Source organism: Acinonyx jubatus, chromosome D2 (genome assembly GCF_027475565.1).
Source record: "Acinonyx jubatus isolate Ajub_Pintada_27869175 chromosome D2, VMU_Ajub_asm_v1.0, whole genome shotgun sequence".
NCBI lineage: Eukaryota > Metazoa > Chordata > Mammalia > Carnivora > Felidae > Acinonyx > Acinonyx jubatus.
In genome coordinates, this window is record NC_069393.1 from 75,679,092 (window position 1) to 75,693,993 (window position 14,902).

At 50.1% G+C, this 14,902-nt stretch overlaps 1 long non-coding RNA gene across 4 annotated transcripts in view; it reads right to left on the minus strand.

Annotated features, from left to right (window-relative positions):
• Positions 1 to 4,175: 4,175 nt before the first annotated feature.
• LOC113600322 (uncharacterized) overlaps positions 4,176 to 14,902 on the minus strand; it is a 31,955-nt gene continuing 21,228 nt past the window's right edge. For 3 of the 4 annotated variants that reach the window (XR_008292067.1, XR_003421329.2, XR_008292068.1), the window contains exon 4: positions 6,509 to 14,557. This is a non-coding gene — a long non-coding RNA (uncharacterized LOC113600322). Of the gene's footprint in view, positions 5,385 to 6,508; positions 14,558 to 14,902 lie in introns of those variants that run through there. The other variant, XR_008292069.1, reaches the window with a different exon arrangement.

Here is a 14,902-nt window from a genome sequence, read left to right on the forward strand (position 1 = left end):
GGGGCTCCTCGAGGTGTGATGTACCCAAGGTCTACAGCGCTCAGCCTCCAGCCTCTCCACCGAGGCACAGAAATCTCTGGGACCTGCCTGTCCCAACCTCCCGTGGGCCATTATTGAGACCTTATCCAGGGATTCACACGGAATGAGCTCTGAACTAGTGTTTGGATGGGGATTAGAGAGAGGCGAAACGCTATGGTCAACAGTTTCAAGTCTATTGGACAAAAGACACGGTCCGGTAGAAACGCAGTGGTAGAAGGCAAAGGGACAGAAAGCCCTCACCGGCTGCTTTTACTGAAACAGAATCCCCATCCCCTCCCCCGACGTGGGCCCGAGGCAGCAGACAAGCAAAACCTAACTCCATATTTAAGGACCAGGAGAGGAAAGCAATCCGAAAAACAAAACAAAACAAAGCACTTTACAGTTTGAGATAGAGGGTAAAATAGAATGGGTATTACCCTCAGAGAGTCAGAGTAAACCTCTGCCCACACCCCAGCTCGGCCCCGATCATCCTGAACCGAGCCTGAGAGGCAGCCCACAGCCCACACTCTGAGGCGTAACACTTGTGTCACACACGTGTGTGGGTGGACATCACCCACCGCCACCGCAGACATTCTGCTCTCAAGCCGTGTATGTTCTGCCAACCAGAAGTCACTGTCAGAAAGGGATGACTCCGTTTCCCACTACCAACACCCCCTGCCAAGCAACAAGCTGGAAGGTGCTGGAGAGTGTTCTGATCCTAAGATGAAACGATATCTAGTAGCTGCCCAAAGGGCATTGGCCAACCACGCGGCACTGATGCTCCTTTTGAAAAGATCCAAAATGCGCCGTTCTCAGCCTTGCAGAAGAGCAGGAGGGGCTGGCCGTCGGTGCAGCCGACAGTATAATTGTCACTTCGGGGCTCACGGTCTCACTCAGTCTTCAAACAACCCCCATGGACAGAAAGACGGGCTCAACGCATGTGACCAACTAGCCAAGGTCACTCAGACATTATTAGTGAATCGCTGAGATGGAGTTTAAACTCAGATCATCTGGCTCTAATGCCTTTTCTTCTTCCAGTACCTGGAGTGGAGCTGACAAGGACCAGAGAGAGAGAGAGAGAGAGAGGCCAGCAGGGCCCTCCCAGAGAAGACGTCCAGTCCTAGAAGAACACCTGGTCCCAAGCTCAGCTCCCTTCAGAGCCCGTGGGGCAGGAAGAGTCTCTTGCTTAGATTTTAAATACCACCAAGAACTGAGCTCAAAAATCCCATCAACGATAACAACAAAAGCCAAGCTCGTAGATACAGAGAAGAGATGGATGGTTGTCAGAGGGAAGAGGGGAGGAGTGGGCAGAATGGATGAAGGGCATCTGAAGGTACAACCTTCCCCTTGCGGAATAAGGAAGTCACGGGGATGTAACCTACAGCGTGGCGCACGGCGACCGTGGTTAAAAATACTGTGCTGTTTATGTGAAAGTGGCTGAGAGAGTAACCAAGGATGGTGATGGATGGTAACTAGTCGTGGCGATCAGTTCCCAACATGTACAAATACCGAATCACGTTGTACACCAGAAACTCACATGACAGTTACGCCTCAATAATAAAGAGGAAAGGAAGGGGCGCCTGGGTGGCTCGGTCGGTTAAGCGTCTGACTTCGGCTCGGGTCAGGATCTCACGGTTCGTGAGTTCGAGCCCCGCGTGGGGCTCTCTGCCGACAGCCCAGAGCCTGGAGCCTGCTTCGGATTCTGTGTCTCCTCCTCTCTCTCACCCTCTCCACCTGTTCCTCTCCTCCCCGACCTTGGCCCAGAGCCAATGCCTCCATTCTGGTCAAAACCATCTACCCTCCCCGAGTGTCTACACATTGGAACTGGGCATAGATTTGCGAGTCAGGCCTTTTAAATTCTCCGGATGGACTTGGTCTCGGGTCATCACGTACAGACCCTGATTCGGGAAGGTGGCGAGTCAGGAGAACTCATGAACTGTGTCTCCAAGAGATGGCCTCTCTCCTGCCCTCTGTGCCCATCAGGCTGCCTCCTCCTCCAGGGCTAGCGGGCAGTGCCGAGAGAGCCTCCAAGGGGGCTTTGCCCACCGGCCTCGGCGACAGCAATGCCCGGAAACGTCTCCTCGTGTGGCCCTCACGCTAGGAGGTAGACAACCGACATCCTTCTCAAGCTCACACAAAATGGAAGACCACCTCTGCAAGACAGTTCTGTTCCTGTGTATCTGCTACATAAAATCAAAGCAGGACCCCCCACGGGGACTCTGCCCATACGTCCCGACAAGTCCCCCGGGACCCCTTTGCATGCGACTGCCCCTTGAGGCCCTCCTACGTCGGAATATTGGAGGCCCCACCGCCCAGCTCGGATGCCCCCTTCCCACCATAACCTCAGTGGAAAGCCATCTCCAGCCCCCAGCCCCTCCAGGCGCGCAACATACGCGCCCTGCGTCTCTGGCACTCGTCGGACGCTGCCCTGCAGCTCGGCCCCATGACTGTAAGCAAGATAGAGGGCATGAAAAGGAAAAAGAGTCAGCATCCTCCAGAAAAACGGAACCGAGAGAGAGAGAGAGAGAGAGAGAGAGAGAGAGAGTACAGAGAGATATTTTTCTCTGTGATGGTGGATTTTATATTGTCCATGGGGTGCCAACGTATCAGGTTAAACATTATTCTGGGTGTGTCTGTGAGGGGGCTTCGGGATGAGGTTAACACTGGAGTTGGTAGCCCGAGTAAAGCCGCTTGCCCTCCCCAATGTGGCTGGTCCTCATCCAGCCATTAAGGCCTGAATAGAATGAAAGGCTGAGTAAGAAAGAATTTTCTCCCTCGACATGAACATGACCGATTTGGAGCTGGGACGTCTGTCTTGCCCTTCGGACTCACACCTGGACCGGACTTGTGCCGCCAGCTTTCCCGAGTCTGGATTCCTCAGCCTCCATGATTACAGGAGCACCAGTAGGATGCTCATACCTAGAGACACAGATGTACACATAGATCAGCCAGAAACACCTCACAGACAATCCCAGAAATAATGCTTATTTTTTTATTTTGAGAGAGAGAGAGCACACGAGCAGGGGGAGGGGCAAAGAGAGAGAGGGAGAGAGAGAGTCCCAAGCAGGCCCCATGCTGAGCATGGAACCCGACGTGGGGCTTGATCCCACGACCCCAAGATCATGCCCTGAGCCGAAATCGAGAGTCGACGCTCAACCAACTGAGCCACTCAGGCACCCCTCCCAGAATTAATGCTTAACCAAACATGTGGGCACCCCACAGCCCCATCGAGTCGGCCACGAAAAATTGACCACCACGTGGAGAAATGCAATGCTACAGGAGGCAGCATTCCAAAACGGCCCCCAGATTCCTGCACCCCTCACCGTGTAGTCACCTTCCTGCCTTTCAGTTAAGGGGCCAGTAGATTCCTTTCACTAATTTTTCAATTACTTACAACCAGAACATTCCTCATTAGGTAGGCCAGGGAGGCTTTTCAGTTTTTTAGTAATACTTTGTTACATGTTCTGGGTCCTATCACAGATAGGGTCAAAAATCCTATCACAGGGGCGCCTGGGTGGCGCAGTCGGTTAAGCGTCCGACTTCAGCCAGGTCATGATCTCGCGGTCCGTGAGTTTGAGCCCCGTGTCAGGCTCTGGGCTGATGGCTCAAAGCCTGGAGCCTGTTTCCGATTCTGTGTCTCCCTCTCTCTCTGCCCCTCCCCTGCTCATGCTCTGTCTCTCTCTGTCTCAAAAATAAATAAATGTTGAAAAAAAAATCCTATCACAGATTTTTGAAGATAGGGTTAGTCAAGATCTCGGGATACCTTTCATGAACATCAGGGTTGACTCTTCCTTCAGAGAATTAGTCACTCTTCCCTTGTTTTGTTCTTTCCAAATTAACAATCCCTCAGTTAGGAAAGTTTTCAGCCACACTAACAGAATGTCCTACTGAAAGTGGCTTAAACTATTAGGTTCCCATACCAGTTAGGCTGGAAGTTAGCCTCCCCCGGGGTTAGTTAGGTGGCTCAACAATGCCCTCAAGACCCCAGTTCTTTCTGTCCTTCTGCCCTGCCATCCGCACGTGTTGGTGGGCCTCCACTCATGGTCACAAGATGATTGCTGCAGCACCAGACATCATGTCCTCACATGTATCCCATCCAAGCAAGAAGGAAGAGAGTGGGAGCAAAGCATTTTCTTCTCATAATCCTCCCTACCTTTTATCAGGAAGGAAATCTTCTCCCAGATTGCTCACTAAACACCCCATTATTGGCTAGGATGGGGCTATACGGCCCCCCATGAGCGACTCATCAGCAAAGGAGGAATTTCCATGGATGGATCTGAACTGGTCTAACTGAGCCTTATGGAGGAAAAAGGAAGATCCGTTCTTTGGAAACCCCTACCGCACCGGCCTCATTAATCTACCTTCTCCAAACCAAGACTAACATTAGATTATAAGAAGAAAAAAATACCAGGCAGGTGAGTTCCAATTTTGCCCGAGCCGAGCTCAGTGTTTTTCTTTGCCCTTAAAATCAGATCAGAATAAGCCAGAGGGAAAGGCACCAATGTTTAAAAACTATATTTAAATCCCCCCCTAGAGCTGGAAGGGGTGAGTGAAAGCTATAGGGCTGGGCCTGGCCTGTGCACATTTTCATCTGCCCCTGGCGATGAATTCTAAAAATATAGACCTTTGACAGTCAAGTATTTTAAATAGCAAACTCCACATATATAATCTCCACTCTTGCCTTGCTACAAATTAATTTTTCATGACGAGGAAGGAATGACAGATACATTTTGCTTTAGCAGGACAAGTGAAGGTGACATTTTGAATCTTAGAGCTAGCACTTCCTAGCTGCGTGGCCCTGGGCAAGCTGGCCCGCTCCTCTGTGCCTCAGTTTCCTCATCTGTAAGATGAAGGTATTAGGCATGTCTGCCTCATATGTGAGGGTGGCAGATAGACACAAGTCTGCCTGGTCCTTCCCAATTCGTAGGATCTTTGGGGCAAAAATCAGGAGCCTCCAAGGATTAGATGTAGACAAGGCTATGATCCCCTCCCCACAGATTCCCTTCCAGCTGACGATGGAAACTAATTCCAGGCCACATTCTGCTTCACATACATTTATTAGCAAACTGGCACAAAAATGATCTCCTGTTCCGTGGACATGAGGAAGTCTCAGCCATCACGCTTTTAAGGTGCTTCGATCCCACTTGCATGAAGGGCTGATGGCACTCAAGGTCAATGTGACAAATGTTCAAGCCTCTGACACTGGCAGCAAGGATCCTCTGAAGAACCGGCTGGGCTGGGCTGGTTCACATCAGTCCCGGGGCATTGTTCTAAAGGGCATAGACCGTTGGACCCCCTGTATATCCTTCCGCCAGCTCACACAGTGGGGAGATGTTGGTTTAACACTGCAGGCCAATCCCCACACCCTGGGATGGGCGGGGGGGGGGGCGGGGGTAGAATGGAAGGTGATTTCCCTGATGTGTTATGCCGATGACAAAAACCCCTGGTTTTTACTGTTGGTAAAGACAGCTAAGGCCCTGCGGTAGCTACCTGTGCAGACTGCCCCTTCGAATCACGTTTCAAATACCAGCTGATCACCTGTGGGGGCACCTTCCCAAGTGGAGCGGTCGATGGCCCCCTCCGGGGCAGGTTGCGTCTGTCTGGCCCGCACGTTCGTATCTAATAGTCTAGGCTGAAGTATTGTAAGGCATGTTGAAGACCGCAAGTGGGAAGGATAACTAGATAATAAGCACATGACTGCCAGTAAGCAGGGTGGGGGACAGGACAAAGCAGGAGGCAGGACTCTGTGACCACCCTGGAGCCTAGCTGAGGTCCTCATCTTCTCGCCGCTTCCTGATGCCTTGAACAGCAGCATTCATCATGCGCTCTCCCCACCTCGAAAACCATCTCAAAACCCCCTTTAGCTTCTCATTCAAGACTCTCCCCAGTCGGATCCAGTCCTGTCTTTCCAACTCTACCTCCCACTACCCCCGCGTCCATCAGACGCTGCCTATGCCATTGTTGTCATCATTCCCTCTACCCGGGATGCCTTCCCCACTTTGGTACCAGAAGTCTGCTTAGCCTTAGGATGCCACCTCTGCCACGGGGCCTTCCCTGATCGCACAGCCAGGGCAGTGTCAAGAACACAAGAGTCTGAAGAGGGGCTGCCTGGAGTTAAATCCTGGCTGATAACGTATACCTGCTATCTGACGTGTTCCCTCTCTGCCTTTAGTCTCGTCACCTGTACAACGGACGTGCTGGAAACACCTCACCACAGAGTGGTGGGGGTTCATATGAGACAGTACATGTGAAACGCTCAGCACGGTCACCCAAAGGTAGTACGAGCCCAGGACATGTTGAGTATTACTCAAAAGAAAAGTCAAAAGTGAATGTCTACTCCATTTCGCTTGAGGGAATTGTCACCGCTGGCCCGAGTTCCTGAACCTCTCCTTTCCCCTTCTGTCTCTCAACAGATAGCGTTTTTTGTCATCTTACTGAGGTGCATTTTTTTTTTCAGTTCCGCAGTAAATCAGAAATGATTTACTGTCCCGTCCAATACAAATAGAAACTTCGAAAGGTTTCCACGCTCACTTCCAACAACACGGCTCTCCGACTTTAATGAGCCTGCAACAGTACAGGATGGCGATTAAGACCACAGATGCTGGAACGAGGCTGCCTGGGTTCAGACCCAGCACTTCGCCTCTATGTGCCTCAGTTTCCTCGTCTGCAAACTCGAGATAACGATAGAAGAAGAGGTTTAAATGAGATTCAAGTGCTCGTGGAACTCCTGGAGGTGCGCCTGGCTGGCATGGCATAGCACTCCATAAATCCCGCTGCCATCATCATCTACTGAAACTCCTCCTACAGTTAAGCCAAAGCACAGCCTGCAATAGTGGAGAAAGTTCTAGAGGAGTTGGGAGCACCTGGGACAAAGTCTTTTCTTGGTTACCAGCTTGCTCTGTGTCCTGGAGCAAATCACCTTGGCCTTCAATTTCCTCATCTCTAACATAAAAATTAATGGGGTGCCTGGGAGGCTCAGTCAGTTGAGTGTCTGACCTGGGCTCAGGTCGTGATCTCACGGTTTGTGCGTTTGAGCCCCGCGTCGGGCTCTGTGCTGACAGCTCAGAGCCTGGAGCCTGTTCCGGACCCTGCATCTCCCTCTCTCTCTTCCCTTCCCCCATATATACTGTCTCTGTCTCAAAAATAAATAAGCATTAAAAAATTTTTTTAATTAAAATAAATGCTATCTAAAGCCCACCTAGACCTAATTGCCTATTGCCATGTGTCAAGAATTGTTGATTGTCTGAGATGTCACCCTACTTGCAAGCTGACTCATTAACCTGCCACTGGTTCATGAATGTTGGAAGGAGACACGAGACTCCCGGCTCAGAGACCAAAGATGTCATTGTTCCGGGCACAGCATGCAGTGTGAGCTTCATTTTGATGATGGGCTGCCGGCAAAGCTGCCTGACCTTTGACGTAGACATTATCTTGAGTGTCCTGGAGAGCAAACAGACTTACCTTCTGCTCCAGAGGACAACACTCTCTATCCTCCAAGGCTGTTGGCTAGACAAATGTCCTTGAAAAGATAGTCTGGAACAAAAGCTGTCGGTGCCCATGCTCACGGATGTTCAGAAACACCAGACACTCATGGAAAATATACCCATTTCTCCCTGTCTCCTCTCAAGCTAGACCATTCAATTGGGCTCGTCATCCTGCCCTTCTGAATACTTCCTCTAACACTGGTGTTTCTCTCTATGAAACTACTCACACCCTATTCACTTCTTCTCTCCCTTCCCACTATCTCCACCAGCATGGACTGTTATGACCTCCATCCTGAAACTTGGGTGGGCACTGCTCCTGGTCTGTGGTCCCAACCCACCTTCCCACACCCGTTTCTAAGAAGGTAGCTCTGCCTGTGTCATGCCCCTGACCACACCCTGCCCATGGCTCCCCTCTGCCTCCTGACCTAAGTGCCAATTTCTCCAAGGTTCTGCATGCCTTTCTAAATAGTGAATAGCTTAAGGACAGAGTCGCTGGGTCTTATTTATTTTTCCAGCACTTAGCAATAAATACATGTAGAATAAATTGCATAATGGACCTCCTAGCTCTCCAGTCTTTAGGTTGAAAAGACACAAGTGTCCCGTAAGCATGGGATAAATTAGAGAAAATACCAAACAGGAATAAGCCATTAAACAGCAGATTTTCCTTTTTATAGGTTTGTTTTTAGGTTTTTTTTTTTTTTTTTTTGCCGGGGGAGGGTGGCTTAGGTTTTTTGTTGTTTATGTTTCATTAGCTACAGAAGCCTTTGTCCAATCAGAATTTCTCTCTGACGCCCAAAACGTAGGGCTTCTCCCTGCAAAGGTCAAGGGGCTCGCATGTGACCTCCCCTTTCTCATGGCTTCTGTGAGGGGAACTGCCCAGTACTCCAAAGCCTGGAGAAGTAAAACCCTACACTCAAAGGAAAGGTGCCTCGCAAGTGGTCTAAACAGAGCCCGTTTGGTCTGACAAGTATGATTGTACTTTCGGGGTAACAGGACAGAACATTCTAATTCAGGTCTGCACTTTTTTAAAATGCAAGACATATGGAACGCAAATAGGAGTTCCAAGGGAAGCCAGAGTCCGTCCTTTCTAAACAACCTTCACTGACCACGACTAGGAGGGGGATGACCCCACGACCCCTGTTGGTCCTGTTACCCACGGTCAGCTCACACGTCACTGAAAAGAGTTCATTTCAAGTAAAGGGGAGCTTTCCCTGAAGGCCCAATATGCCCTTGCTGTGCGCGTCCCATGCTGTGCTCAGAATCCTCTGGGCTTACCGGAATTTCTCCGAAGCATTTCGGATTCTTCAGGAATAATTTTAAAACATTACAAATTTAAATCACAGCTTCAGGAGACACGGGTGGGGCGTTGGATTGGGGGACCTATATCTGGCTCTCCTCCCCAGCCCAAGTCTCGTGCTACCTAAAACAGCCGGGCCTGCCATCCTGAAGCAGGCTGTCAGCTCCTGTCTGAGGAAGGACAAGCGGACCGGCGGCTCCTGGCTCCCTGACCCCACATCAACGCCAAAGGAAAAAAAAAGCTGACCACTGACCGGGTTGTTCAGGCAGGGCAGGGCCGGGCCGGGCTGGAGCTGGCCCGCACCAGCTCACCAGAGCGCATTCTGTGTATCTCTTCCCAGGTCTGTGTTCAGTGACGTCACGTGGGCAGCCTGAGGTCAGCCACAGTGGGAGTATTTACACCACGGAAATCGGCAAAACTACAGATCAGGGCTCCGGGCCACCCCGTCCCTGGAGCCAGCCGGTAAACATTCATCAGCTCACCGCTGTTTACTTGATAACTAGCTACAGCGTCTTTCCATCTCTGCTTCATCAACACTGATAGATAGAAACTCGAACAGCCCACGACTTTTGCTTTGCTGCAGCTACAACAAACCCTTCATGAATTCCAACAAATTAAAGAGGCATGACCTCTCCTGTTGAGAGCTTGGGCCGCCTTCCTTTTATCAAGCTCTGTCCTCTAGAACCATCTCTCATTTCCTCCATTAAGGCACTTCCTAAGCCTTTCCCCCTCAGAATGTGCAATAAAACACACGGGTCTTTATTGCTGTCTCTCTCCAGGCCCCCTTGAAATTACATTTTCCAGTCTGCAGACATCTCCTCCACCCCCGAGGAAGCCTGCGAGAGAGGGGCCAGGTTTGATCGAGTTTCGCTCTATATTTTCATTTGCAGTCTTGCATGGACTCACATTCAAAAATGACTTTGCTTTACTTCTCTTAAACACGTTCGTGTTTTTGTAAGGGCTTGCGTCGAGCCCATCAGGAGGTTGCATTGGGGAGGCACTCTCCTTCATGCAGATCGAGGACACTGAACAAGCTTGAGTGTGTCCCCAAAGGTCGTCCTCTATACCCACATAAATCCAGAAGGGTGCCTTCTTTCTCGCCACGGAGAAATAGAAGCACCAAGTAACAAACAGGCAGGAAGTCACCTATGGCAGGCCTTCAACTGGCTGGGATTAGCACCTGATCGTGGCTCCAGAAAGCCTCAGTCCCACTACCAGCTGGGAGACCATACCAATCTGTACCTGGTGCTTACCTGGAAGAAGGATGTCCCCCTCTGCCTGTCGCAATACTGGCGTTCAGCCTTCCATCAACTCTTATGAAGCAAAGCCGTCCCTAGCCCCTGGCCGCCCCCCTCCACAGATCCTCACTAGTCTGATCCCTTCGAGGTATTGGCCGTAAAGGCTGGAATGCACACCTTTTAGTAGGAAACTCCTGATGACCAAAAATCATTCACAGTGCATAGGAGCGGAGCTGAGCAGGTGCACATTGGTTGCTGTGACGGGCAGGTGGGATAGAGAAGAGGGAAGAGGTTTAGGAGCTGGGAAACTCCCTAGTCCTCGAACTACGCAATATAACTACCACCTTCTCCAGCTCCACATGTGATACCCCCCCCCCCCCCGCATGAAAGGCCCCATATGGTGACAATTACTTCTGTCCTTGCAGGGAAGACATGGAGTGTGAGCTTCAGCACATTACCGGCACCGTGTCTCCGTGCTTCGGGGTCAGAAGGAAACCCCTAGGACCGTCTTCTTCAACATTTTTCCAACCAGCAGGCCGCGGGACAGGCCAGGCTTGGTTGCTGGGCAGAAGTAGCCAGGGCTGGAACGGAGAGATAGTGAAGGCGGCTGGGGTCTGTGTGCGCGCACGTGTACGTGTGTGTACGTGTGGCCAGATGTGCTCTAGCACCAAGGCAGGGAGCATAAGGGGAGACGCGATCCAACAAGGCCGACCTGCTGGGTAGATTGAAAGAGACAAAGAAGGTCACTCGCTCCCTCGTGAGTGATCAGAAGTTCCAACTGCGTCACTAACTGGAAGAGGTTAGGAAGCTCTAATACAGTGAAAGCCACAGCGAAACGATCCTAAGCCTTGCTGGAAACCAGCTTTTCAGTAAAACCTCGTGTACAAATTTGTCTCTGAACAGTATCCAGCCCCATTTTTTCCATTCAAAGAATTTTCAAATCCATTTCCTTTTGCAAACATCGTTTGAATGGGTGCATCGTGTGGGTATCATACTGGTGGCCATGCTTTCTGTGTGTGTGTGTGTGTGTGTGTGTGTGTGTGTAATCACGATGCTTGCCCTTCCTCTGTGCTTAAGGCAACCTTTTACGGGCATAAGTACACACGCCAAGTCACAATTTGGCAGCCCTGAGGAATAGCTTAGCACCATGATGTACCCACCCAGCTCAATTTTGCACCACCAGAAAAAAATAGCTCTGTACTTGGTACTGAACTTTGGGATGAAGGCAGGAATTTTCTGACCCAGAGTACAACCTCAGAACCACAGAGCCAAGGACACAGGGGAGAGCGCAGATATAGGAACTTGGTTGATCATGCTCAGTTGTTCAAAAAAAAAAAAAAGTAGGATTCTGATGGCCAAAGAAACAATCTGGGCCCTACATACTCATTGTTGTAAAACTATGTCAAGGAACTTATGCAACAGAGTTCCAGTTTTTAACAGCTTTGGCCGGTGCCGCGGTGGTCTTCTGTCTATACCTATTATGTGTAGGGTTACTCAATGTTATAGCTGAAAGGGACTTCCAGACCATTGAGACCACCGTGGCGGCCTCTGGAGAGAAGAGCATGCAGTGATCTGGAGGGGGATTGAAAGTGGCCTCTGGACACTGGTATTGATCCATTGCTTGACTTGGGTGGTATCGATACCACAAATTCCCATGTTTGCTCTGTGGAAATTCACATGCTCTGTGCACCCTCCCCCATCTGTGTCACCTTTCTTTTCAGATTCGTTTTGTTTGTCACTGTTCACTCCCATCCCTCCACATTACAGGAGAGCGAATGGAGGCCCACATAGCCAAGTTAAGGAACAGATAGAGGGTTAGAACTGGGCGGCACCCTCATTACCAGTTTAGCTCTCTGTCCACCATAATGTGGCGCTTAATACACGGCCTGCTGTGTAAGATGGGTCTCGCGTATTTCCAAACGGATTGGAAACCATCGCTAAGGACTGGGTCTTGAGCCTCATGTCACTCGTAGGTCCCTGCACACACACTTGCATTTTTGCAGGCGTGTGCACACACATACGCACACATACACAGTGCTAAAATCGCAGCAGGTGCCAAATGTTCATCCTGGACTGCACACCGTGCTGAGTCCCCCACTGGCTCTGATGGCATGAAGGAGCGACCCTGCTCAAGCCAAGCTCCCTGGCCCTGCCCTTGAGGTTGTTCTCTGCTGTCTCAAAGTCCAATCTCCTGTCTCCAACACCTGCCAGTGACTCCTTTGGTTGGAGGACCTACAGCTTCCTGCTGTGACCCCTCCGCCACTGGCTTCTCTGGGCATCCTTGCTGCCCTGGATGAGAAAGTGCTCACACTGGCCTAGGGGTCCTCACCCCTGGCCCAGCCAAGACCTATCCATTTCTGGGAGTGGGTGTGGATGAAGGTAGAGAGAAGAGAGAAGGGGATTTGGTCAAGTGATGATAATAATTAAGGACTGGTTAGATTCAGAAGCTAAGATAAGCAGGACTACCTCCAAGCCACTTGGGTAAAATGTCCAGGATGCTGACCCACTGGGAAAACATAACACAGGTTGCTTCAAAGAAAGAAAAAACTGGGGGGGGGAGTGAAATGGGAGTGGGAAGGAATTGACTGACTTGCAGAAACTCAAGGTCCAAGAGGTGAGCTGAAGGCACAGGTGGCCGAGGGCAAGAGGGGGACCACGCACGGCTGACGATCAGATGACAGTCAGGATCTCCCACAAGGCTTTCCTGCTTTGACTTCATTCTCCCACTGGCTCTTTCCAACTGGGGAGTTGAGCTACATGAACTTGAAGTTCCCCTCTTGTTCTCAATGGCTTCTTAACTGAGAACCTAAAACAAACAGCAAATACCACAAGCAACCAAGAAAATACACATTCCCAGAGGAGAGCTTTGCCTGCTCTGGGGGGCTTCACGCCCTATAAAGGGTGGATTTCTGGAGAGCCAAGAGAGGCTTATTCATGTAAAATGCAGAAGGAAGCCACCTGCTATGATACTAGATATTTTTCCATGTAAATACTCTCATTTAAAGCCCCTGATCAAACATTTGTACGTTTGGGTTTCTTCAACCAGGCTTGCCTATGCTTAGGAAAATCACTTCAGCCCCTAGGAGTTCTTAAACAGAAGCTAAATGTTGGCCCCGACACGTTGGTCATTGCATGCATATTCACCTTTTTTAAATGGCTCTAAGCCCTTGAAATGTCAGGCTAACAGAATTCAGGAAGTTACACCTGACCTCTACAGGGCCAAAGACTGGGGAAGGGGCGGGGGCAGACCCGGGCTCCAACAGTAAAATTCAGCATCAACACTGACACTCTAGATTACTGCCTCTACTTTCTGTTTACTTCACAATGAAATCCACAAACCTTCCATTTCTGAACCTTTGCCCGGTTTGGGAAGCTGAGCCATCAAACGGAGCTTTATCTTGTGAGGGTGAACAGGTTTGAATCTAAATATAGCAGTCCTATAGACCTATCAGGATTTATTATCTATTTATGTCCACGTTTGCACTGACATAGTTTTAACAGCCACCGTTTTACCAGAAACCATGCAAACCCAGCTACTGTGGTTTTGACAACGTTGATATTGAAAAGAAATATGTTATTTCTCCAATGTAGCTCTGGAATGAAGTGACCACAAGTGAGTCTGTTTCTTATAAATTTAGAGGTTGTTAAGTGCGACGAGAGGCCTCGGCCAGACCCTTGTTTACTGAAGAAGAAGCGTGCTTCATTGCACGTTGTCAGTGGCAAAGGGTAACCAGAACCTTTGCCCACAGTGCCTTGAACCATGCCGCGCTGCCCACTCCACCTAGCACAGGACATGCAAAGAAGGCTGCTTCCTGGGGCAGGGAGGGGTTGCACAGCAGGTGTGCTCACGGTTCTGTAAAGGCAGAGGATGGGAGAGTTTGGCTTTCAGCCACGTCCACACCCTACTCCTCACCTGAGCATTAACTGTTCTACCCAGAAGCTCCACTCACCATCCTGCAGCTAGCTCTGCCAACGGGGCAGCCCTAATGTGGTAGGTTGGTTCCCAACAACCATTGGCACCCGACACAATTCCACTCTCCTTCTTGGATGCCCACTTGAGTTGTAGAGGCTAGAAAGCTAAAAACTACATTTCCCAGACTCCTCTGCAACTAGGGTTACTGATGTCACTTAGCCTCAGCCCATCAGATGCAAGTGTGTATGCTTGGGAAGGTGGAAGAAGGTAGAAGTAGTCCTTTTGTCGTCTCTCTCAACGGCTAAGCTTATCCGTGGAGCCATTTAGCTCCCTTGTAGCAGTGCTAGGGTCTCAAGCTCCACGGGTGTCAGGGCATCTGCTTTGCTGGTGTGGATTACAGCAGATATGGGCTGCTTCTGGACCCGGCGGGAGCAGCAGTGGCCTCCTGCATAGAATGGCTTCTGGATGGCAGGAACCACTGGCTTCCTTTCCATCGAAGAGCCCATATTTCAGTCAGTTCTGCACTCCAGATGTGGGACTCTTTCTTGAATGGACAACCTAGTCTGCTTCTTCAGCATTCTCAACAATGCCGTAAGGCATTGAATACCTTAGGAGAAACATAGCAAACAAACAAACAAAAAAAAACACCACTTCTTGCTTAAACAACATAAATTGATTCTATTCTCTGTAACTGAAATGTAAACAATACATCAAGAGAGGGGTCTAGACTGGTATGCCCCTCGCTATTGAACACTCACCACGTGCCAGGAACTTAAGTTGGCAGCCTGCATAACTCTCTCGTTGAGTCTTCACAAATGGAAAATAAAACTGGAGGTCAAAGGGGTGAATAACCTCCCAAAGTCCACAGCAGCTGGTGCCAGAGGAAGTGAGACGCACCTGATCCCCAGCCTGGTTTCAGGACTGGGATAATCATTGAATGCCCGGAAGCAAT